Source organism: Falco biarmicus, chromosome 5 (assembly GCF_023638135.1).
Source record: "Falco biarmicus isolate bFalBia1 chromosome 5, bFalBia1.pri, whole genome shotgun sequence".
Classification (NCBI taxonomy): Eukaryota; Metazoa; Chordata; class Aves; order Falconiformes; family Falconidae; genus Falco; species Falco biarmicus.
The window spans coordinates 43,165,703-43,189,913 of NC_079292.1; the positions used below are offsets into that span (position 1 = coordinate 43,165,703).

At 40.7% G+C, this 24,211-nt stretch overlaps 1 protein-coding gene across 20 annotated transcripts in view; it reads right to left on the bottom strand.

Annotated features, from left to right (window-relative positions):
• Window positions 1-24,211, bottom strand: part of NRCAM (neuronal cell adhesion molecule) — a 166,117-nt gene that overhangs the window by 88,027 nt on the left and 53,879 nt on the right. The window lies entirely within an intron of this gene.

A 24,211-nucleotide genomic window follows, 5' to 3' on the forward strand; every position in this document is an offset into this window, starting at 1 on the left:
ACATTGGGGGAAAACAGAAAAAGGAAGGAAAGACTCAAAGTTTTTAAAAGGACAGAACTATAGTTAAAAATATGTTTTAAACAAAGTGAACAACTCCCAGTATATTTGGGTCAAGGCACCTGCACCAAAAAATAGCACTCAGGTAAACCTGAGTTGAGAAGACAAATACAATTAAACCAGAACTAACTTGACTGCTGAGCAGAAATGAAGTTGGCCATACTACTACATATAGCCTTTGCTACTATAAAAGCATGAAGGGCTTTATTAGAAAAGTAATTTCCTCTTTTTTGCTAGCAATCACTGTAGTCTCTTGATCATCAAAGTACTTTATTAGAAGGTACACTTCAGTATTTAATACTCCATATATCCCAAACCACTGCAGATATGAGAAAGAAGGTGCATGGAGACCAGAACGACGACTTTCCTTCTTTGGTTTGCTGGGCAGAGTCACAGAATTACGCAGCTGAGTTCTACACATTAGAATAGAACCTAGCTGGGGGGGTGGAATTAGGACTATCCATTCACTGGTCATACTCCCTGTTTTGTAAGAGCAGTCCTTAGAGTTCTCTCCAGCATTGCCTTTCTCTTAAGTGAAAAAGTTGACACTTTATTTAGGGGTGGAATTTCACACTAGGTTTGCTCTGATCTAGTGACAAGTAGCTGTCAAGAAGATATGCAGAGGTTCTGAGCTCTTCCTCTACTCCTCACTGAAAGTTCCTGCCCTCTCTCCTTGCATGTAAGAACTGTAGTATCCCCAGTGAGCTACATTAGTTCACTGATCCAAGAGAATAACCTATGCAAGAAAAGATTAGGTTCTGACATGTCAAGAGATTTTCCCAAAGGAACTACCTCTTTTGGATGACAGCCTGAAATTAAAAAAAGTAAAGTATCATGTGAAACTGTATCCCCAGCCTGAGTCCTCATAGATCTGGGTTGGCTGAATGCCATACTGTAGTATTCCCATCAGTCTTAAGTTGAACCTGTTCCTCCTGAAGCATTGGCAAGGAATACTCTGCCAAAGAAAACTACTTCAGAGCAGAGTCAAATATCTAAAAACAGGTATGTATGCACAGTATTTTTCTTAAAAAGAATTTAAAATAAAAGAAAGATCCTAATACGTCTGGCTTACTCCATTTGACTCAATAAATGGAAAGCCAACAACATCCATCATGATTTTTCAAATCTCTACAAAGTCCATAAAGGTTAAAACATGTTATTCAAAGGCAGCCTCCCAAAGAGTTTCTTTTCACCTACTTTGCTATGGGAAAGAATTACCTTCTCAGAATTACAGACTTACTGCATTTCCCAAGGAATTCTCTCATGCTGCTGTCTTCAAAGTTTACTTATACTTAGCTTTTTCATTCAGACTAATCAGTTGCTCAATATGACCATTCCTTCGCATGGCCTTCAGCAAGGACCCAGTTTCTTCATGTCCCTATGACTCACAGCCATATTTTCTTTTTAAACTAGTTTTCACTTTAGCAAGCCACTGCTGCAGAATCTTATACCGTTCAATCACTTAAAGCTTAATAGTTATGGAAAACCAAAAGATGCATTTTATTTTGAGGTAACTTGTTGGAATCCTTGTCTCATATTAGCAACTTCAAAATACACACAGTCTTTAATATTTTTTTCAAATGTCCAGGACAAGACGTTGGACAAAACATGACACAGAGTTAGACTATAAGCACCAGGCTACCAACAGATCAACTTGACAATGGGAAAGGGATGCTGAACTTCTCCCTACCTACTGGACATTTAAATATGTCCAGAATAGGCTTCAATAGCTTCAGGTCATGTAAGTAATAATTCAGAATTGATCGATTTCATCTTAAACTTCATCCCACCTTTGAATTCCTCCTGCCTTCTTCCATGCACAGCAGTGGAGATGCGGCCTAACCATTCAAAGTCTCTGGGACTGTTCCTCCCTTTCCTTCACAAAAGGAAGCTCTTTGGACATATCCCATTTCCTCCTAGATGGTAACACTTTTCAGGTTTAAACACATTCAACTGCAGGATGCAATAATGCCTCTATGCAAATGCACACAGCATGGGGAATAAACAAGAGGAGTTAAGAGACTCATGCACACCTGCAGGGCTATGATCTTATGGCATCACAGAGATGTGGGGAGACGGCTCCTGTGGCTAGTAGTGTTGGAATGGAAGGACACAGGCTCTTCGGGAAGGACAGGCAGGGCAGATGAGAAGAAGTGCTATGCCGGACCTTGTCCTTACCAACAAGGGAGGGGCTGGTGGGGAATGTGAAGCTCAAGGGCAGCCTTGGCTGCAGTGACCATGACATGGTGGAGCTGAAGATCCTTAGGGCAGTGAGGAGAGCACACAGCAAGCCCACTGCCCTGGACATCAGGAGAGCAGAGTCTGGCCTCTTCAGAGATCTGCCTGATAGGGTACCATGGAATAAAGCCCTGGAGGGAGGTGGGGCCCAAGAAAGGTGGTTAGTATTCAAGGATCACCTCCTCTAAGCTCAGTGGCGATGCATCCCAACAAGAGGAAGTCAGGCAAAAATGCCAGGAAGCCTGTGTGGATGAATGAAGAGCTCCTAAACAAACTCTGACACAAAAAGGAAGTCTGCAGAGGGTGGAAGCAAGGACAGGTAGTCTGGGAGTAATATAGAGAAACTGAGTAGTCAGGGATCAGGTTTGGAAAGCTAAAGTCCTGATAGAATTAAATCTGGCCAGGGACAACAAGGGCAACAAGAAAAGCTTCTATAGGTATGTCGGTGATAAAAGCAAGGCCAGAGAGAACGTGGGCCCTGTCCAGAAGGAAAAAGGAGACCTGGTTGCCTGGGATATGGAGAAGGCTGAGGTTCTCAATTACTTTTTTTGCCTCAAGTTTTCACTGGCAAGTGCTCCAGCCACACAAGTCGCAGACGGCAGGGACTGGGAGAATGAACTGCACACTTGGTTTAACCCCAGCCAGCGACTAAGCCCCAGCCAGCTGCTCGCTCACTCCCCCCACACAGTGGGACAGGGGAGACAATCAGAACAGTAAAACTGATAAAACACGTGGGTTGAGATAAAGACCATTTAATAGGTAAAGCAACAGCTGCACACGCAAGCAAAGCAAAACAAGGAATTTGTTCACCACTTCCCATGGGCAGACAGGTGTTCAGCCGTCCCCAGGACAGCAGGGCTCCATCAAGTGTAACAGATACCTGGGAAGACAAGTGCCATAACACCGAACGTCCCCTCCTTCCTTCTTCTTCCCCCAGCTTTATATAGTCAGGATGAAGTTCCATGGTATGGAATATCCCTTTGGCCAGTTCAGATCAGCTGCCCTGGCTGTGTCCCCTCCCAACTTCTTGTGCCTCTCCAGCCCTCTCACTGGCAGGGCCTGAGAAACTGAAGAGCCCTTGATTTAGTATAAACATCACCCAGCAACAACTAAAAATGTCAGCGTGCTGTCGACATTATTCTCACCAAATCCAAAACATGGCACTGCACCAGCTACTAAGAAGAAAATTAACTCTATGCCAGCTGAAACCAGAACACCACTGTACAAGAAGATCACGTTCGGGACCATCTAAAGAACCTGAAGGTCCACAAGTCCATGAGTCCTGATGAGACACATCCACGGACCCTGATGGTGGATGAAGTGGCTAAGGCACCATCCTTCAGATCTAAGAAGTTGTGGCAATGCAGTGAAGTCCCCACTGACTGGAAAATGGGAAACATAACCCCCATTTTTAAAAAGGGAAATAAGGAACACTCAGGAAACTACAAGCCAGTCAGTCTCACCTCTGTGTCCAGCAGGATTGTGGAACAGATCCTCCTGGAGACTACATTAAGGCACAAGGAAAATGAGGTGATTGGTAACAGCCAACATGGCTTCACTAAGGGCAAATCGTGCCTGACAGGTTTGGTGGCCTTCTACAATGGGGTTACAGTGTTGGTGGATGAGGGAACAGTGACTGCTGTCACCTACCTGGACTTGTGCAAAGCAATCAAGACGCCATCCTTGTCTCTAAACTGGAGAAACATGGATTTCACATGGACAACTCAGTGGATAAGGGATTAGCTGGATGGTCACACTCAAAGAGTTGCGGTCAATGTCTTGACGTCCAAGTGGAGAACAGCAATGAGTGGCATTCCTCAGGGGTCAGTACTGGGACTAGCACTGTTAAACATCCTTGTTGACAACACAGACAGTGGGACTGAGTGCACCCTCAGCAAGTCTGCCAACGACACCAAGCTGTGTGGTGCAGTCAACACACTGGAAGGAAGGGATGCCATCCAGAGGGACCTTGACAGGGTTGAGAGGTGGGCCTGTGAGAAGCTCATGAAGTCCAGCAAGGCCATGTGCAAGGTCCTGCACCTGGCTTGAGGCAATCGCAAGCACAAATACAGGCTGGGCAGGGAATGGATTGAGAGCAGCCCTGAGGACAAGGACTTGGGGGTGTTGGCAGATGAGAAGCTCAACATGACCCAGCCATGTGTGCTTGCAGCCCAGAAAGCCAACCATACCCTGGGCTGCATCAGAGGAAGCGTGACCATCAGGATGAGGGCGGTGATTCTCCCCCTCTGCTCCGCTCTTGCGAGACACCACCTGGAGTACTACATTCAGCTCTGGAGCACCCAACATAAGAAGGACATAAACCTGCCGCAGGGAGTCCCAAGGAGGGCCACGAAGATGATCAGGGGCTGTAACACCTCTCCTCTGAAGACAGGCTGAGAGAGCCGGGGTTGTTTAGCCTCGTTCTCTGGGGAAATCTTATAGCAGCCTTTCAGTACCCGAAGGGGGCCTACAAGAAAGCTGGAGAGAGACTTTTAACAAGGGCATGTAGGGATAGAACAAGGAGGAATGGCTTTGAGCAAAGAAGGGTAGGTTTAGATTTGATATTAGGAAGAAATTCTTCACTGTGAAGGTGGTGAGACACTGGAACAGGTTGCCCACAGAAGCTGTGGATGCCCCATCACTGGAAGTGTTCAAGGCCAGACTGGATGGGGCTTTGAGCAACCTGGTCTAGTGGAAGGTGTCCCTGCCCATGGCAGGGGGGTTGGAACTAGATTATCTTTAAGGTCCCTTCCAACCCAAAACACTCTATGATTCTATAAATAAGTGAAAAATCCTATAGCCCTCCCACCCTTAAAAATCCTACACTAAAATTTCTACATCACAGAAAAATTATTCTAGATGTAACAATCTGGCTAACAAGAACCCTAACTTCAACCGAGTTCTGCTTCGTTTACATTGTTTCACATACACAGAACTGCACTAACCTCAGTAGAGTTACTCCTGACACACATGGGGAGGAAGAGAACAGAAATGGATCTTCTGCCTTCATATGCTTACCTGTGACACATCTGTATCGCAATAGAACAGCAGCCCGTAAAGCCCATACTGACTCTTCTTTCACTGTCTCAGACACATTTCACAAGATGATAAATGCATTCATAAATTTCACTGCACATTTCCATTTAAAAAATGGCATTGACATTTCTTTTTTACTATCTTTATGATTCAAAACATGTCCTTGTAGTTCTTCCTAATGAATTGCAGCGTTGTTCCTAGTGTAGTCTGTTAGATATGTGAATTTTTAATTCTGAAGAGAAGCACTATGTTCTGCAAACTCCTTAAGTCATGTAAAAAGGAATGTCAAAACCTTACTGGATTTCCCTGACTGAGTTTTGTATCCACCAACCTTTTACAACGCTAATTTATTCAAATAAGATTTATTTGGTTTATCAAGAAAAACACAGTTCCAAAAAGTGTAGATTTGGTGGTTTGACCCTGTATGGACACCAGGTGCCCACCAAAGCCACTCTACCACTCTGTTCCTCACAGAGGAGAGAAAATATAACAAAAGGCTCCTGGGTTGACATAAGGACAGGGAGATCACTCAGCAATTACCATCACTTGGTAAAAAAAGACTTGGCTTGCAGAAATTAGTTTAATTTATTATTATCAGATCAGAAAAACACCTTCCCCCACCCCTCTCTTCTTCTAGGGCTTAACTTAATTCCCAGCTTCTCTACCTCCTTCCCCCAAGCAGTACAGGGGAACAGGGAATCAGGGTCACGTTTAGTTCATCATGTTGTTTCTACTGCTTCTCTCACCCTTCCCCTGCTCCAGTGTGGGGTCCCTCCCACATGAGACAGTCCTCCATGAACTTCTCCACCGTGAGACCTTCCCATGGACTAGAGTTCACACCTGCTCCAGCCCGGGGTCCCCCCCACGGGGCGCAGCCCTTCAGGCACAGACGGCTCCAGCCTGGGTCCCCCGCGGGGTCACCAGCCCGGCCAGCAAACCTGCCCCAGCCCGGGCTCCTCTCCCCACGGGGACACAGGCCCTGCCAGGACCCTGCCCCAGCACGGGCTGCCCACGGGGTCACAGCCCCCTTCGGGCACCCCCTGCTGCGGCGGGGGGTCCCCAGGGGCTGCAGGTGGGGATCTGCCCCACCGTTACCCTCCATGGGCTGAGGGGCACAGCCTGCCTCACCAGGGGCTTCCCCAGGGGCTGCCGGGGAACCTCTGCTCCGGGCCTGGAGCCCCCCCTGCCCCTCCGTCTGCACCGGCCTGGGGGGCTGCAGGGATGCTCCGCTCACAGTCTGACTTCTCTCATCTGCTGGCGCAGATTTCCATCCCCCACCCCACCCCCCTTCTTAATATGCTGTCCCAGAGGTGCCGACACTGTCACTGATTAACTCAGCCTTGGCCAGCAGTGGGTCCATCTTGGAGCTGGCTGGCACTGGCTCCATCAGACATGGGAGAAACCTCTGGCAGCTTCTCGCATAAGCCACCCCTGTAGCCCCCCTGCTACCAGAACCTTGCCACGCAAACCCACTACAGTAGGCAGCTACCACACAATGTACACAGTCTCCTGTAAAATAAGCCTAACATGGTACCATCCTTCACATATATTTACCAGGATGAACTTAAGTAGTGTAAATTCTGTATTTCAAGGCTTTTACTTCTAAAGATAGGAAACTTAGTTGTATACATAATTTATATAGCTAGATAATTTAAGTAATTATATAATTAGCAATATATATGTGTGTACATATATATACACACGAAAACAGTATTTAGTCTGTCCTGTGACAAATGGGAACTGTATTCCTCAAATTCATCAGAACCTGTTGCTTTGATGAAAATGCTCCTTTAAAAAAGCACCCTGACTGCAGTTCCTGCGCTCACTTGCATCTCAGATAACGTCTGGCACAACAGAGCTTTTCCATTTGCACACCAGTTTGCAAATGATACAGAAATAATTTGCAAATTATATAGAAGTCAAAGCAGCAATTAAAAAGGAAACTGAAAAGTCATACTTAAGGCATTTATGGAAAAGGGGTGCAGACAAAGCCAGGTACTTGACAGAATATTTGTTAGGTTAATATAGTGCTCTAGAATATGACACAGAGCGAGAACTAACCCAAGATTCTCCATCAAAACTCATTGATCTATATCAGAATTTTAAAAGTATTTTTTTGCTAAATAGTCAGTTAAACTGTGTGCCATGTCAAAGAAAAGCTCACAGGGGAACAAAGATTTGCAAGAGGTTCTGGCTACTAATTTAATTTCAACTGTCGGTATACTTTCAGGAAGAAAAAACCCCCAACTTTTAAAGCAATGTCAATAAAGTAAGATAAAGAGAAATACCACTTTTGACCTGAATACTGGGCAAGAAGCATCTCAGTATGTAGGTTATTGGAAAAAGGAGATTTTAAAAACACGTTTCATTCATCTATAGTAGTCTGATGTGACATTCTTTCAAAAAGAAATCAAATACTGGTTTTGAGCTCAAAGCTTCATAGCCTTTTCAGGCAGCATCCTGACCAAGCATCCTGACCTGACTTCTCCCTCCCCTCTCAGCATGATGCTGTCTTAAATGGATCTCATTCTTACCTGTGTGAGTGAGCACACACATACAAACTATCCTTTTTTCAAATCTGCAGGAATCCCTTATTTGTTTGGGGTTTCCGAGTGGAAAGATGTTTTCCAGTGGAAAGGCATTTAGCTCTGTTTAGCTACGTCACAACACACAGCAGTAGCTCAGTCTGTCAGGATCAAGAAGCTTTATCTGATGGCAATAAGGCACAAGAACTTTTGCAGGAAATTTCCGACTAAACTAGTTGTAGTTTTAAAGGTACTCAAAAATTCATAATTCATTTATACATTATCTTACTGATTACAGAAGGCAATGAAAAACAAAATAATTTTTCTTGTGGAAAGAAAGTATACTTTTCCAAAAGAGGTTGGGAAAAAAAAAATATCAGCTCCTCTGATAGTGAGAGTAGGTAGAGCCTTTCCTTTTGCCACTTGAACGAGATCCAAGTACTGCAGTAGGTAGACACAAAAGAATTTTCCACTGTTCCCAGAGAGCCTGCCCATCCTTTTTCCAGGCTGTCACGACTTGCTTTAAAGGAATTACAAAACAAGGCAGGGATAAAAGAATTTTGCGAACAATCCACAGATTCAATTTTTATTGTGTTTTGCCAAGCAAAATTTGTAATATATTCTGTCATTTTGCCACTAGATTAGGTCAGTAATTTATTTACAAAATGCTAGTATAAATCTTAACATGAGAAGGATATATCCTCTTTCCAAACAACTTCTCCCCTTCTAATTCATGGCTGCTTTGGTGGCATTTCAAAAGTAATGAATATACTGACAGATGACTGGATGACAGGTTTCAAAGAAATGTTTTTGCTTTCTGTGGCTAAACATTTGACAGTTTTCTTGCAGAAATGTGTTCCCTGAATAACACTTTATGGAAAATCAACAAAAAGGATTTATACTCCAAAGTTGTAAAAGCCAAAACCACATGAACTGTAATTATTTTAGAAACTAAGTGGCCATCAACATTTGTACATCCAGTCTTTGTTGTTTTGTTCTAGCACTGTACACTGTCATTATCTGTTCTTTCAGCAGTATTAAAAGGCTTTACAAACTGCTGATACTCAGTCATTTACTCTTCAGTGAAGCCAGAGAGCTTTACAACATTACCGGACCACGTCACATATCAAAAGACACTTAACTACTGCAAAAGAGGGCTCCTGATGCCAGATAGATGACATTATTGAGCTACTACAGTACTCACATCTGCTCATTTTTAGAAGACCCATGAGAGTTCACGAATCCCAAAACAAAACCAAAAGCCTCTGTGGAATAAACATGAGATTACATATTCTTCAGTGTGCATTACTAAACAGTATCTCTGCTTTATATTCCACAAATTCTATATAAAGTAATCATTTAATAAAAGCTTGAAAATGTTGATGCTCCATAGATGCTTTCCCAAAGGTAACAGGTTTTTTTATTTCACAAAGGACTTATAAGGGTTGCAAAAAAGGCTTAACTGGAGAATTTTCATACCACAGATTTTAGATTTCACCTTTTGCAATAGAGAGAATGCAATCCCTCATATCTAATCACCCGCTACATTTTACTATCCTAATACTAATCCCAGCTGAATGCAAAGTGATACTGGAAGCATTTTTTCCCCTCTGATGATAGTGCCCACATAGCTCAATCTAGTACTTTACTGATCATGTTATAGGGCCAGTGAGATTTTAGCTCAATTCTGTTCAAAACTGATGTTATTCTTCCTGCCTCTGCCTAGTAAGTTTAGGGCCAAAGCTTTTTAGTTCTCTATCCTTTGACTCATACATGCTAGACAAGGTTCCATGAATACACCTGAAAAAAACAGAGCCACTACCCCTAACTCTTCACCAAGTTACACTGGCTTCTAGTCCACCACTGTAAGTCTATGCCCAATTTAATTTCATCACTAGCATACTACGAGTTCTGTAAAATTACAGACAAATGTCCTCTTCCAGCTGGTATAATTAACAAAGGAATTAACAAGCTTGAAACAGGTAAAATATCAAATGACTAATTTACCTTGCTTACACAGGAAGGTGATACCCATCAGCAGAAACTAAGTCAGGCAGGCTGATAGACTGTAAGAACTTTTGCTGGCTTAGCTGTTTGAAGAACACCCATCTGTCTATGTTGAGACAGTTGAGAAGTTACAATGTTAGAAAGCAAATTACACTGACACAGGATGGTGTGCTTCTTCAGCCATTTCCTATTGTGAATGAGTGCTAAAGAATTACAGTATCATAAAAAGCAATGGCTTCGTAACTACCGTTTAGTCATAATGTCCAAATAAGGGCCAAGTGTATTTGCTGCATGAAATGTCACATACTATGCCACAGAAAACTTTTCATATCCTGTCATGGCCACCCCTCTTTCAAATGAACTGAGCTGAAAAAAACATAGATATCTTTGTATGGATCTTCCAACCAGTGTAGACCAGTATGGATGAAAAAAGCTTGACAAAAATCAACTAGAAAAGTAAAATAAATAACCTAAACCTAATTCCATCAGTTGTCATATACCACTATGAATGCGATCTCATCACAGATACCCAATGATAACAAATGATATCCTAACTTAGTAATGTCAACAGGAATTCTGCTGTTGAGTTCAACTAGAGACAATTGCATCCAAACATGTTGGTCAAATCAGGTAAGGTCATTATCTGGCTGAGTGCAAGTACCAAAGGAGCAACACACCCTGGTACAGAGTGAGTGCCTCCTGGAAACAAAACAGAGCTTACGCTGAACTAAGGTGCTTTAAATTCAGGAAAGAAATACAGCTTTCCTGAGGTCTGCAAGAAGAGAGCAGGGTGCAACAGAGCACCTGAAAGCAAAGGTGTTGCACAACCCACATCTTAGTTTCCACAGAGAGAAGCTACTGTGAGAGATAACATGTTGCAGGCAGTTATTGTACCAAACAGACAAGGAAGGTAACCGCCTGCCTAACAGAGATAAGCACTGACATCTGTCAAGGTACAAATGCACATCCCACATACTGCCCTTACAGTTTGTTTGTGTCCTAAGCCTGTGTTCTCTGTAACCTTTCGCTTATATGCTCGCTTCTCTGTGCAACATCTCTTCATCTTGAAGGTTCCCTGCAGCCCTGAGGCAAGATCTATAGTCTACAGCAGAGACCTCCACAAAGCAACAGGTGTTGGAGAAGAGCTGAAGCTTTGTAAGAAGAGGAGATGTTGTGCTGCAGCTGCAAGAATCAGGGTGCAGAAAACCTTGTTCTTGACTGGTTAGGTCATTCATTGCTGGATACTATGCAACTTGGGGATATTCAATAGGCTGGTGATGAACAACCCAGAATATCAAATACTGTACATGCAAGCCACAAGATTCTACTTCAACACCTCGGGCCAAAACCAGAAACAACAGCATCAGACTTCTCAGCACTGAACACCATAAGGACATAAGCACCTAGCTCCAGAGAAGAATTCACATTGTTGGTTTGGGCATCTAAGTTCCCTATTACATTGAACACAAAAGAGACAGATGTTTGTGTACAGTATTCACAACAACTAGCAATCTCAGTGAGGCAATGCCTACCACGGCCAACAGAAACTACTGAAAAAAATTAAATTCTTTCTCCTGAGAGTTCAAAGTACTGTTACATGAGCATGAAACCAGAAATCAGAGCTGAAAACCTGTTGTGCAGTCATGAGACCATACCATGACTCTGAGCATGGAAGAAGGATGCAGCAACGCTTTGCGCAGTACTGTGATAATGCAACTATGGAATACAAGGAAACCTGTATACTAGGCTTTTTCCAGTTCAGGTCTAAGCTAGCAAAAGGCCATAGTCACGAGACTCTCGGGAGTTTATGTTACTCCTGAAGGTGGGCCACTGTACAGTCAAGAAAACCCAAGTAACTGCTTCTATGGAATACATAAAGCAAAGAAGCAATAGCAGTATGCTATCTTCCAAAATCTAGGTATATTCTTGTGTAAGACTGCCCTCTAATAGGAACCCAATAGTCTGATATGCTAGCTGCTGTTTTGTGGAAGCTATTTCTGATCCTGAAGAGTACTTAGTCCCACTTGGTTAAGAGTAGACGCTGCTACAGCGCGTTTGTGTGAAGAATAAAACTAAGTATCCTGCTTGGAGCTTTAAGTAAAACAGTTACATCAACAAAAAATACCTTTATTCAGTTTCATACTGCACAATAAACATTCAGAGGTTTAAGGAAGCGTTTTTGTGATTCTTCCCTTTTCAAGCACTGGAGTAAAGCTCTTCATATCAAAATGCAATCACTTAAATCCTCTCCAACTTCACCATTCCTCCCAGTTCCTCCAAAGATATGGCTTTAAATTAATAAACAGATCTCATTACAGTTTCAAAATGCATTATCTAAATGTTGCAGTAATGCTGGGAAGGCACAAGGATGCTGATGACTTTCAGTATAATACATTTGTTTGTGGTAAGCCTTTAATGTGATTGTTTCAATAGAATATATGGGCCAAACACCCTTCCCAGTTTTACCTCCTACTTCTCAATACTGCATACAGGTTATCCACACGATTTTTAACAGCAGCAGTATGGTGAATGAAGCTCTCAAAATCCTTTTCCTAACTTACTTCTGGGATACCAGTGAACAAGAGTTGAACACCTCAAAAGGACGACAACTCTGATTTTTAAAAGAACAGGTGTGGATCCAGTTTCCTTCTAGTTTAGGCATGAGTTACTAACCACTTTTCTGCATTGGTGCCAAAAAGTGAGCCAAACAAAATGCCCCATCAGCTCTTCCAAACTTGTGTTAACTTTCAAATGACTAAACAAAGCATACTTCTGTAGTGAACAAATTGATTTTCCAAAAGCTTCAGCTTAAAAAGCTTACTTATAAACTAAGTTAAAAACCGATAGCAGCATACACATGAAGACACTGAGAATCACAACTGTATTTCACACCAGATACTGTTTTGTGGGAACTGTGTAAGGAAAGAAACAAGATTCAACTGTAAACACAGAAAAATAACTTTTTCGTGGTTCCCATTAAATTCTACAACCACCTTTATCATCTGCAGGCTTCAGGAATATTCTGTGTCTTTCCAGTGTTTATATCAACTAATTGAATTCATGAACATTTCATTAACCAAAGATCCAAAGTGCTGCATCTAAGATGCTTATATTTTTCCACATTCCCAAAGGCCTGAAAAGAACAAAATACTGTCTTTACTCTTTCAACAGCAAACACTACACTAGCTGAATCAATGAGACACGGAGAAGTACAGTGAAAAAACGTTTAAATATACTGTAAGAAACTTGATCCATTTACTTTACATGAACTGAAGTCACCTGATTCTCAAGGGCTCTGCAAACAGTCCAAGGCAACTAATACCATCTTCTAAGTATGTGACTTATCTGGAAGAACTTTTTCTGTATGCTATTTCACAGCACCATTCAAGATACAGCTCTATCTTACGAGTTTTACAACTGCTTAAAATTCATTAACAGGTGGAAGCATGCTATTCTTCTGCAGTCTGCTGTTCTAGATGTGAAGGAGCTTCGATACCTTCGAAAGGAGTGTGGCCTGAGAGCTACCACTTCACACAGAGGTCTGCAGAAACTTGTCTGAACAATCTTAAAACTAGTAGGAAGATACGACAGTCGGTGGTAGGTTATTCTAAAAATACCTACAGGGTTTAAATCCTCCTTGCAACATTCTTCTCTTCTCTGTCTGGAAAACAGCCATTCCTGCCAGCCAAACATCCATTTTCCTTTGAAGTACTTCCTGAGAATTTAATTGCCCAGTAAATTGCCAACAAAACTTTCAAGCTGTAGACCAGCCCTGAAAGACTCCAGAGGGAACAGCCTGTAATACTTAATTCATCTTGTCCACAGTCAGTGACGAGGGCAGAGTTCCTCCACAGGCCTCCAGACATAAAAATCAATTTTTGACTGGACGAAATTCACGGAGCTCAATACAGCCATATACAGAAGGTAGAAGTTCTCGCCAAACAAAATCTGAAGTTCCATTGGAGCAACACTTTTGAGAACTGGGATAGTTATTCAGCTAATTATTGGATCTTGCTACATAAGCACTACAACTTAAATTTGAAAATGTTTCATATTTGAAAATGTGTTTCTTAGACAATTTAAACTTCTACAGTTACTTAGCCTCTCTTACACAGAACTTCCATTCTTGGCAGGTCCTCCAAATTGACTAAGTACCATATATTTCAAGTTGGCAAGGTTCAAATGATGACAACTTGAAGAAATACAGTGGAGAGGAGCATCAAGTTACTGAAATATTTTCTTAGTAACTGAAACAATTTTAGATTCTCAGTTTCAAACCTACTCAAAATAAATAATTTTCCATAATAAAACAAAAGGACTCAAAATTCCAGCAAGACAGGAAATACTAAAATTACAACAGAGTAATTGCTCTTTAAAGAAAATGCCTGATAACTGCAGTAAACACCCTGAAAGTGCTGACATAATTTCACAATACTGTAAGCTATGTACCTCATGCAGTTCTTGAAACTCTATATTATCTGTCAGGAAGATGTAAATTGAGGTAACACTGAATTGCAGTGATGCCTAGCACGGTATGAATAACCTATTTAGTTTTTGTTTTTTGGAAGCAACTGTTTTATATTCAAAAAATGTTTACAAAGAATACGGTTCCTTAATCAGTCACGACACATTTTATTAAAATATTTTAGTGATCACTTTTAAATTTGTCACTTCAGAAAAATCAAGATTTCTAAACATTAGATACTCAGGCCTGTTAAGGGTGTTGGAATGTATTGTCACAAAGGGCTAACCTTAACTTTACTACTTCATTTTTAAAGATAAGCTTTTTCCATACAAATTCATACTAAAGGTATTAATTCCATAGCCCTACTATTATTTATTTTATTTCATTTCAGGATCTTCATACAATTTATTTTCTACTGCTTTTCCCACTTCACTGAGAAGCTTCTCCCATTAAATGCATTGTAACCTTTTCATCTACTTGAGCATGTCCTAGTAACACAGCAGCTATAAAAGCACATTAAAAAATAGAGAAGCAGATGAGCAGCACACGTTGGAAGACTTGTAAAGAGGGTAAATTATTTAGGAGAAACAATAGAAACCAAAAATGTTTTGGAAGCTCCAATCTTTCTAGCTCTATATTCCCCAGATCTTTGTATTTTTATTCTTCCATCATTTCTGTCCTGTTCCAGCTGGCATAGAGTTAATTTTCTTCTTACTAGCTGGTGCAGTGCCGTGTTTTGGATTTGGTGTGAGAACAATGTTGATGGCACACTGATGTTTCCAGTTGTTGCTGGGTGGTGTTTGTACTAGGGCAAGGACTTTTCAGTTTCTCAGGCCCTGCCAGCCAGAGGGCTGGAGGGGCACAAGAAACTGGGAGGGGACACAGCCAGGGCAGCTGACCCGAACTGGCCAAAGGGATATTCCATACCATATGACAGCATGCTCGGTATATAAACTGGGGGGGAGGGGGGTGGGGGTGGAAGGGGAGAGTTAGCAATGGTGGGCTGATCATTGCTTGGGGACTAGCTGGGCAGTTGTGCTTGGGTGGTGAGCAATTGTATTGTGCATCATTTGTTTTCTTTCCTCCCTTTACCTTTGGATGTCTTTGCTCTTGTCTTCTCATTATAACTGTTATTGTTATTATTATTCTTTCTTTTGTATTTTCTTCCAATTATTAAATTGTTCTTATCTCAACCCTCAAGTTTTACATTTCTTTCAGATTCTCCTCCCCACCCCTCTGGGTGAGGGGGGAGTGAGTGAGCAGCTGTGTGGTGCTTAATTACCAGCTGGGGTTAAACCATGACAATTTTTTAAAATACTGTAATATATGTACACTTGCAGGATAAAGGAGGAGAAGAGAGATCAAGAAGGGGTCTCCTAAGTCACAGCCTGGAAAAAGTATCACTTACATTAAAAATTTTGACACTATTGAAAATTGCATTTAAAAAAAAAAAGTACTGGATTCAATTGTATTTTATTTTAAAGTTCAATTTTTTACCAAATTCTCACTTATTCTTCCACCCAGAAGAAGAATGCAACAGTTACACAACCTGATGGCCCATTAGAACACATCCAGTTTTAATCCTAGGGTTCTGTACAGTGTCTACTTGGGTTTCTGTGAGTAAAACTAAGCAATACAACTTAAGTTTGGAAGTGATGTTTTTTAATTGTCCTCCAAAAAGTGTTAATTTAAAGAATCGGTTCTCTCATTTTGTATCCAAACCATGTAAGATTCCTAAAGAACTAAGAATGAGTATTTAATTTTAAAAAGACATTTGAGAGACTGTACAATGAAAGAGAGAAAGGAATTTTCACTTACTAGTGAAAAGCGAAATTAAAATCTGGAAATAGAAAAATCAGCTTTCTACCAGAAGGAGCAACCAAGGAAAGGGTCAGATTACTGGTCATAGGACACAAATAAGAAACTGTCTGAACAGTTCCTATTACCTGCCTGCAGCAAAAAGCTGAACATTATTTTTCTGTCCAGTCTTCCACCCACAGACAGTATGTGCGTTACTGGGACTAAATTTCTCATTTTGTTTTGCAAATCATATTTTAGAAAGCAGACTAAGTTATGAGAACCCTAGTGAAGTTAAACTGTTATGTTAAAATTTGATCTGACCTTGCAGATGCACATGTGATACAGTCAGCAGAGAACAAGTTAGGGTACACCAATAGTTCTCCCTCTGATCACAAAAAGGAAGAAGAGATACTAAAAAGCTGCCTCTCCTCTGTCCCTGCTGAGCCTCTTAATTGCAAACAGGCAAAATCCCTTACTGAAGGAGGAAAGAACTACATGGACAACTGTCCTGAGATCAGGCACCAGCCCCATCCTCCTAAGACAAGGGTAGGCAAGGAATTAGTTCTGGGTGATGTACCGTCACCATCATGTTGGGACCAGTGCAGGGCATGACGAATAAATACAGCTTCCACCCTGTTACTCTTAACACTTCTTTTAGTTTCAGAAGGTTATCTTCAGGTTACGCAGGAGCAACTGAGGTTCAAAAACCATAAGCTATTCAGACCCTAGTGAATGGACTGGTATTTTTTCCTGGAGATAGCACAACAAAATACTGTTCCAGATTTAAAGACTGCAGCAAAATCATGATTAAAGTCCATTCAATGGAGCAATTACTATTCTTTTCAGCAGTAAATGACCTTCTATACATTCTGTGCCTTCCCCTGGTGTTACTAGATGCTTCTGATATAGGGAAACTAACTGACATGGATCTTTTTGGGGAGAAAAAGAGAAGGGGGAAGTTAGTTACAACCCACTACTTGCCTTTATTCTTTCTATCTTAAGCACAGATCTAGATCTGTTAGCCCATTACATACCCAGCTTCTCAGAAATTACATTCCAGATATCTCTTTGTGTACTACCAATCTGTAACACTGATAACATGAAAATCTTGTTTCAGAGATGAACGTGTAGCTCAATCAATAATGCACAAATGACTCTGCTGCCTTAAGCTTTTAGAATACAATTTCCTTGAAATAAATAGTACAAATTTAAAAAGAAGTGTTACACTGTATCAGTCACTTAAATATTCATATGCATTTAGACGTAATACACTCCTGTTGCAAAACACTAGAAGAGGAGTCAGATAATTAAGGGTTATCCACCCTCTTCCACAAAAGGACATGGGCCTTCAACAAAGGCTGAGGCCCTCCAGATATTAAAATGCGCCACACTTCATCCCTTTAGTTACATCCATTACATTTTATTGATGCATAAATCTGTCTACGTCATCCAGTAGTATTATGTATGTTCATTACATTTGCTAACTCTTCTATAAATTTATAATAAACCCAAGAAACTGCGTATTTTTTCTTTTATTATAGACTAATAAAAAAAAACAAATGACTTAAACAATTTGTGTCTCTCCATGTTGAGCTGTTATCCTTTGTCCTTTATATCCTGCTGTAATCCATACCAGTGGTCTTTTCCTAACTGATTTTGTAAGCTCATCTTTTGTGTCATACAGTATCACAAGTTTTTCTGAAATCTTGATTATGTCCTTTGTTTCAGCTTCTTTCTTTATTACTACACACTCCTGAAGATGTGGGCACGAGCTTACACGCTGGCAAACCATTCCATAAAAAACCTCAGCATTTCCAAGCCTTCCATATGACATACCCAAGGAAAAAACCCCATGTATTCTGGGATTTTATTACAAAAGGTACAATGCAGCAGTTATATTAAGTACTATGTTTCTTTGCCTGTTTCTCATATAAACTTGTGCCATAAAATATATAGTAAAATCAGACTTTAAACAAGTAACTATATAAAATAGTAAGATATTGTTGGGAAGCATTAAAGTATTGAGTCAGGGCGATGCTAAGGCTTTTGTACATTCCCAATACGATCCCTAAAGTCACAGTGGAATAGAGGTTGCAGAAAACATGCAGCCAGACTTCTTCATGGTGCACTACAAAAAACCCAAGAAGTAATAGTCACAAGTTACAGCAAGGAAAAGTTCAATCAGGCTTAAATAAAAACATCTCTAAGGACAGCAGTTAAGGACATACTAAGTTGCCTGAGGAGGCTGTATAATCTCTGCCCATGAAGATTTCTAAAACTGAACGGGACAAAGTCCTGAATAATCTGCTTTGACTCAAAAGTTTGCCTTGCTTTGAACAGGAGGCTGGACTGGATGACATCCAGGCCCACCAGAAGACCTCAAAAACTAAATTATTTTATTATTCTACTCACTGCATAATTTGAAGCGTTTTTAAAGATCAAATGATATATATTTGCCATACAGAGTAGCTGCAATAAGTAAAAGCATGTGTATTAAGTTTCACTTAAACTTCCACTGAGGCATCACTGTTTTACGGGGGGAAAGGTTGTTAACAAAGCTATATAAACCTCACTGTCTTCCAAACTTCAGAAGGCCTTAAGTCACAACTACAAGTTATATGCACTCACATAAACAAAAAAACTTCAGTTGGAGCTTAAAAATTTTGTTTAATATTGGTCAACTTAAGCACTTGCTTTATTCTGTCAGATCTGTAATAACAGTTTATGGCAACTTTACCGTTTCACTACCTCTCCCCTATTCGCCCCTCCGTGCTTCTTTATAAAACAAAGATATGCACAAGCCGGTGATAATGTATTATTAACTGAGAGAAAACTAGACGGGACCTAGTAGTTGTTCTGTAATTAAAGCAGGATCAGCTACAGGAAGTACTGTCAACCACTGAGAAACTTTCAACTGAAAAAAGAAAACAGCATTTTTGTTAGAGTGCCTCATCTTGGCTTTTGGTTCTTTTTCTATCTAGTAACATAACAGAAGATGTTTGATGGTACCAGTTTAGAATTATGGAACTGACTTCACCAATATTTAAAATGGTTTAAATTGCTCCTCTTACTGATCCAGAAAAAGAGTGCTTCCCAAGTTTCAAATAAGTTTTGAGTGGTGAACTGTTGCCAAGCTCGGGAAGGCTTTCTTACTACTGGACCGAGCCCAAGTATTCCAGAGAAACATCTGGTATGTGGTTTTCTTTCCCAGTGCGTACGCTCAACAGTGTATTTTTAAATAAAACACTTGAACTGCAAGCACTCAAAGCTAGCTTTGAAAGACAGAAAAGGTGCAGTCACAGATCTCTGAAAATCAAAGCTTTGAGATCATTTGGGTGTACTGAGCTCACTCAGGCACAAACAAATTGAAACCCAGGAGGTTCCCTCTGAATGTCAGGAAATACTTTTTTACTGTGAGGGTGACTGAGCACTGTCACAAGTTGCCCAGGGAGGTTGTGGAGTCTCCACCCCTGAAGATACCCAAAAGCAGTCTGGACATGGTCCTGGGCAACTGGCTGTAGCTAGCTCTGTCTGAGCAGGGAGACTGGACCAGATGATCACCAGAGGCCCCTTCCAATCTCAATCATTCTGCGATCCTGTAACCATGTATTTTGTTACAAGAGTCAAAACATTTGGAAATAAACACAACTAGCTATTAATAATAAAAGCTACTTTAATGGTGCATAGAAAAACTTAATTCTGATAAAAAAATCCTATCTGGTAACAGCAAAGTGTGTTAACTTGATTTTCAAAGATTTTTACTGAGAGTTTTAGCTTTTTTCAATAGTTTCACTATCAAGAAACAACAGTAACAAAATATTCCTCCTAAAGCTGCCCACTTTATACTAGCAACAGTACATTTTAAGAAGGACAACAATAGTGAGAATGGGTGCAACAACATTTCTAAAGGAGTAATGATAATTCTAACTTGATAAAGAAAACTGGAAAAAAAGAGCTGAAAGCAGCAGTGAAATTCATAGCAGTGAAATTCATAGGTTGAAGCTCCACACACAAATGTTTCTGCAGCAGCTCACTGACCTCCTATTCCCCCTCATTTCTACTTACTACCGCCTTCTCTGCTCCTTACTAGCACTTACGCACCAATTATTTTTCGTACCCGCACACATTTCATTAGACATATAGGTAGGCAGATGAGGCAATCTTAATTCTTTTTTAATTTACCTATCAAAAATTGAGTTCCTTTTTAACTGGACCAATTCTAATAGGTTAAACAAGTCTGCTGTTAATTTGACTGTGATAACCAAGCACCTAAAATGAGGTGGAATAAATCTGTGTCTTAATATTTGTGGTTGCTGCCTTGTATGTTTCACAGTCAGTTGGGATATTAGTGAAAGCATAAGCAGCAAGGAAGAAAAATACGGTGCTCAAATATATTCCCAAGATCTTTCACCATTGCTTTTCTCGCAGGAAGCTGAAAGCTCAGAAAGCTTTCAAAGACACAGAAAAAATCAGAGCAAAAACTGGTTTAATGTTTCTTTTCCTTTCTTTACCTCCCCTCCCATTTTAGCATGATGTTAAAAAAAAAGTTATAAAATGTTTATATGGTAACTGTGGTTGTATTCATGATTACTGCAGGAACTGACTCAAATTTGCAATAATATATGTAGGATAAAATAATACTCCTAAGTCATCACCAAAAGTTCTTCTGAAAAGACTATACATCAGTAACTGAGCAACTGAGGATTTTACGTTTTCTTTACACACTGTCCTTTTTTACTATACTGAAAAAAACACATTGCAAGAGAGCTAAAAAAATAACATCTGAAGAAAGAGGTCCATTTAATTTAACCAATTTACATATGAGTAAATCAAAGATTTTAAAGTGAGAAGAAAAGCTGGGAAAACCTAACATTTTATACGAACACTACAATTACCCTAGAAACCATACACTTAACTACATCTGGGCAGGTTTTAATGCAACTACAGTGGCTGTGATTCCTAAATAAGTTACAACTACTTCTGTTTAACTAACTGTTTAGCTGTAAATGAATGTATGGAACACATCAGTTAATTATCACTAAATAAAAGTTTTGGCAGGTATTTTTAGCATAAATGAATTCATGTTTTTCCACAGATGAATCCAGCAGTGTTTCCTTTCTACAGCATTCCGTTTTTCAATCCATTAAAAATGTCTCTGATGTCTAGAGGAAATTTCTGTCACTTAAAAATACTTACATTCTTGAGTAAGAAATCCTTTTCATCCTCTCTTTGCTGATGTTAAGAAACATTATCTTACTGAAAATATGCTTGTCAATTCCAGATGATTTCTCCTATCAAGTTTCCTAAATTAAACTAGTTGATATGCCAGTTGTTAGAATTAGGACATTTTTCACAATGAAAGTTTTACAAGGAATAATGTAAATTTGAAAAATTGTACTTCTGTTGTTGTTATTACAAAGAATTCTTCTGATTCCTACCAATTTAAGGTTTCCTTTCTTCCATTTATTATCTCATAGCAAACAGCTGTAAGACATTGCGTCAAACCTTTTTTTGTCTTCATTTTTCATCTCTGTCAGCAGGTCTTTTTATTAGTAAAGACAGCAAGGTAGGAACATAAACAGTTGCTATATAAACAACGTCGACAACAGCTATGTCACTGACTTCATACCACTTCGAATGCTTTCAAACTTTACAATGTTTAAATGACTACTCTTCACACTTAAGTATACACCATTAAAAAAGCACTATTTTAGAAATGCACATTCAAGTCAGCCAAAGCAAAAGTGACAATATTGTTTTAAACAAACCTTGAACTGGGGAGGACACTGATTTCCTGGAGCAACCCTGCCAGCAGCACCTGCTAGTGCTGAGAAGCTCTGAGCGAAACAGACCAGCTAATGGCTGCCTCAGTGGGCGACAGGAGAGCCACAGATGTTGTTTATCTTGACTTTTGCAAGGCTTTTGACACATTTTTTCCCATAAAATCCCCCATAGACAAAATGATGAAGTACAGACTACACAAGTGCACAGTAAGATGGGCTGAAATCTGGCTGAATGGCTGGGCTCAAAGCGTTGTGATAAGCATGAAGTCCGTCTGAAGGAAAATCACTGCTGTTGCACTCCTGGGATCAATACTGGAGCCAGTACCATTTAACCATTTTAATAATGACCTGGACAATGGGACAGAGTGGACTCTCAGCAAGTTTGCTGATGGCACAAATTGAGAGGAGTGGCTGGTAACACCAACTGGTTGCTGGCATTCAGAGGTACGTTGAAAAGCTGAGTAATAAACCAAGAGGAATCTCATGAAGTTCAACAAAAGGAATTAAAAAGTCTTGCACCTAGGGAAGCATAACCCCAGGCATCAGTACCGGATGGGGGATGGATGACCAGCTGGAAAGCAGCTCTGCAGAAAAGTACCTGGAGGTCCTGCTGGGCTCCAAGCAGACCATGAGCCAGCAGTGTACCCTTGCAGCAAGGAAGGACAACAGCATCTTGGGCTGCATTAGAAAAAATGTTACCAGCAGGTCAAGGGAGATGATCCTTCCCCCCTACTCCACACTGGCGAGATGCATCTGGAGTGCTGGGTCCACTCATGGGCTCCCCATTACAAGCAAAACATAAGCATCCTGCAACGAGTCCAGTGAAGGACTGCAAAGATGATTAAGGGATTAGAGCATCTGATGTATGTGGTGAGAGCAAAAGAGCTGGGACTCTAGCCTGGAGAAGAGAAGGTTCAGGGAGATCTTACCGATGTGTAGAAACACCTGAGGGGGCAGAGGTAAACAACACTTTTCGGTGGTGCCCAGCAACAGGACAAGAGGCAATGGGCACAAATTAAAACAGATGAAATTCCAACTGAACAAAAGAAAGCACTTTTCTACTGTAAGGGTGGTCAAGCATATGAACCAGTTGTCCAAACAGCAAGTTTCTCTAGTTGATCCTGCTTTCAGCAGGAGGGATATTGCACTAGACCATCTCCAGACACCCTTTCCAGCCCCAGGTATTCTATGGTTCTTTGTGGAAGGGACAAAAGAAGAGCAACTACATCTGAGTAATATGGACCATGGAATTAATGTCAGTTGCTTTCTCTGCACAGACCAAGCCTTCAACAAAACAGTTCCCTTGCACTTCAAGTGTCTACATATGACTGCATTTTATAAAGGCAAGTTGTTTGTTAGACTTGGGAAAAGCTTCATTGTGCAGAAACAACAAAACAAGTTCTTTCTCTCTCCCATGCATTTCCTGATGTCCAAGCCTGTAAGTCTAACCTGTATGAGAACTACCTAACACAAAGAGTAAGATGACGTATTTGTTTTCACTAGCCAAATAAACCACTTTTTCTTTTCTATTACAACGTCCATTAGTATCAGCAAACTTCCAGCACTTCAATCAATTTCTTTGCCTCCCCTCCAGTCAGTATTCAAGTGGTAAAGCTAGTTTAACCAAAACAGGCTAATGAGAAATCACCCTTCTCCTTTTGTAATGCCTACTCTCTCACATCAAAGTATTGACAGTTTTGTTTTACAACTGTAGGAAAAATGAGAGAAACCAAGAGAACATCACAGAGCAAAGCTAGAACGTCTCATTCATAAGGAGCAGGCACCTGTGTGCTGACCCAATTAGACATTCAAACACTTGTCACTTTGGAGCTGGCTGGTTGTCACTCATCCAAGTAGCCCCAGGGGACCTATTGTATGGTGGCATTCCCTGACAGGAGAACTGGAACCATGGAGGCAATGAGGGCATAGCGATAGGGTGCCAGGATCCTGGTGAGTGAGAGCAGCCAGCAGCAAAGCCAAAGAACCTCAGAGCTTCCTTAACTTGGTTACCATCCAAAAAGCCTTTCAGAGTCTTCAATGGTTATCTTTTTTTCAGAGCAGTCTAGTTTAAAAACCTTACAGTAACAGTCCTCTTTATCCAAAGCTACATTTAACTCTTGAGTGACTAACACAAGAACCATTTCAGAAGGGACCCCTGAAAGATATATAAAAAAACAACAACAAAAACACCACCAAAAAACTCTTCGTTGCAGGGAGAGGATGCATTAAACGTTACTTAAAGTAACACCAGGGGCATATAACTCAGAACTCAAAGTGTTTCGGTGCCCTTCTCCCCCTTC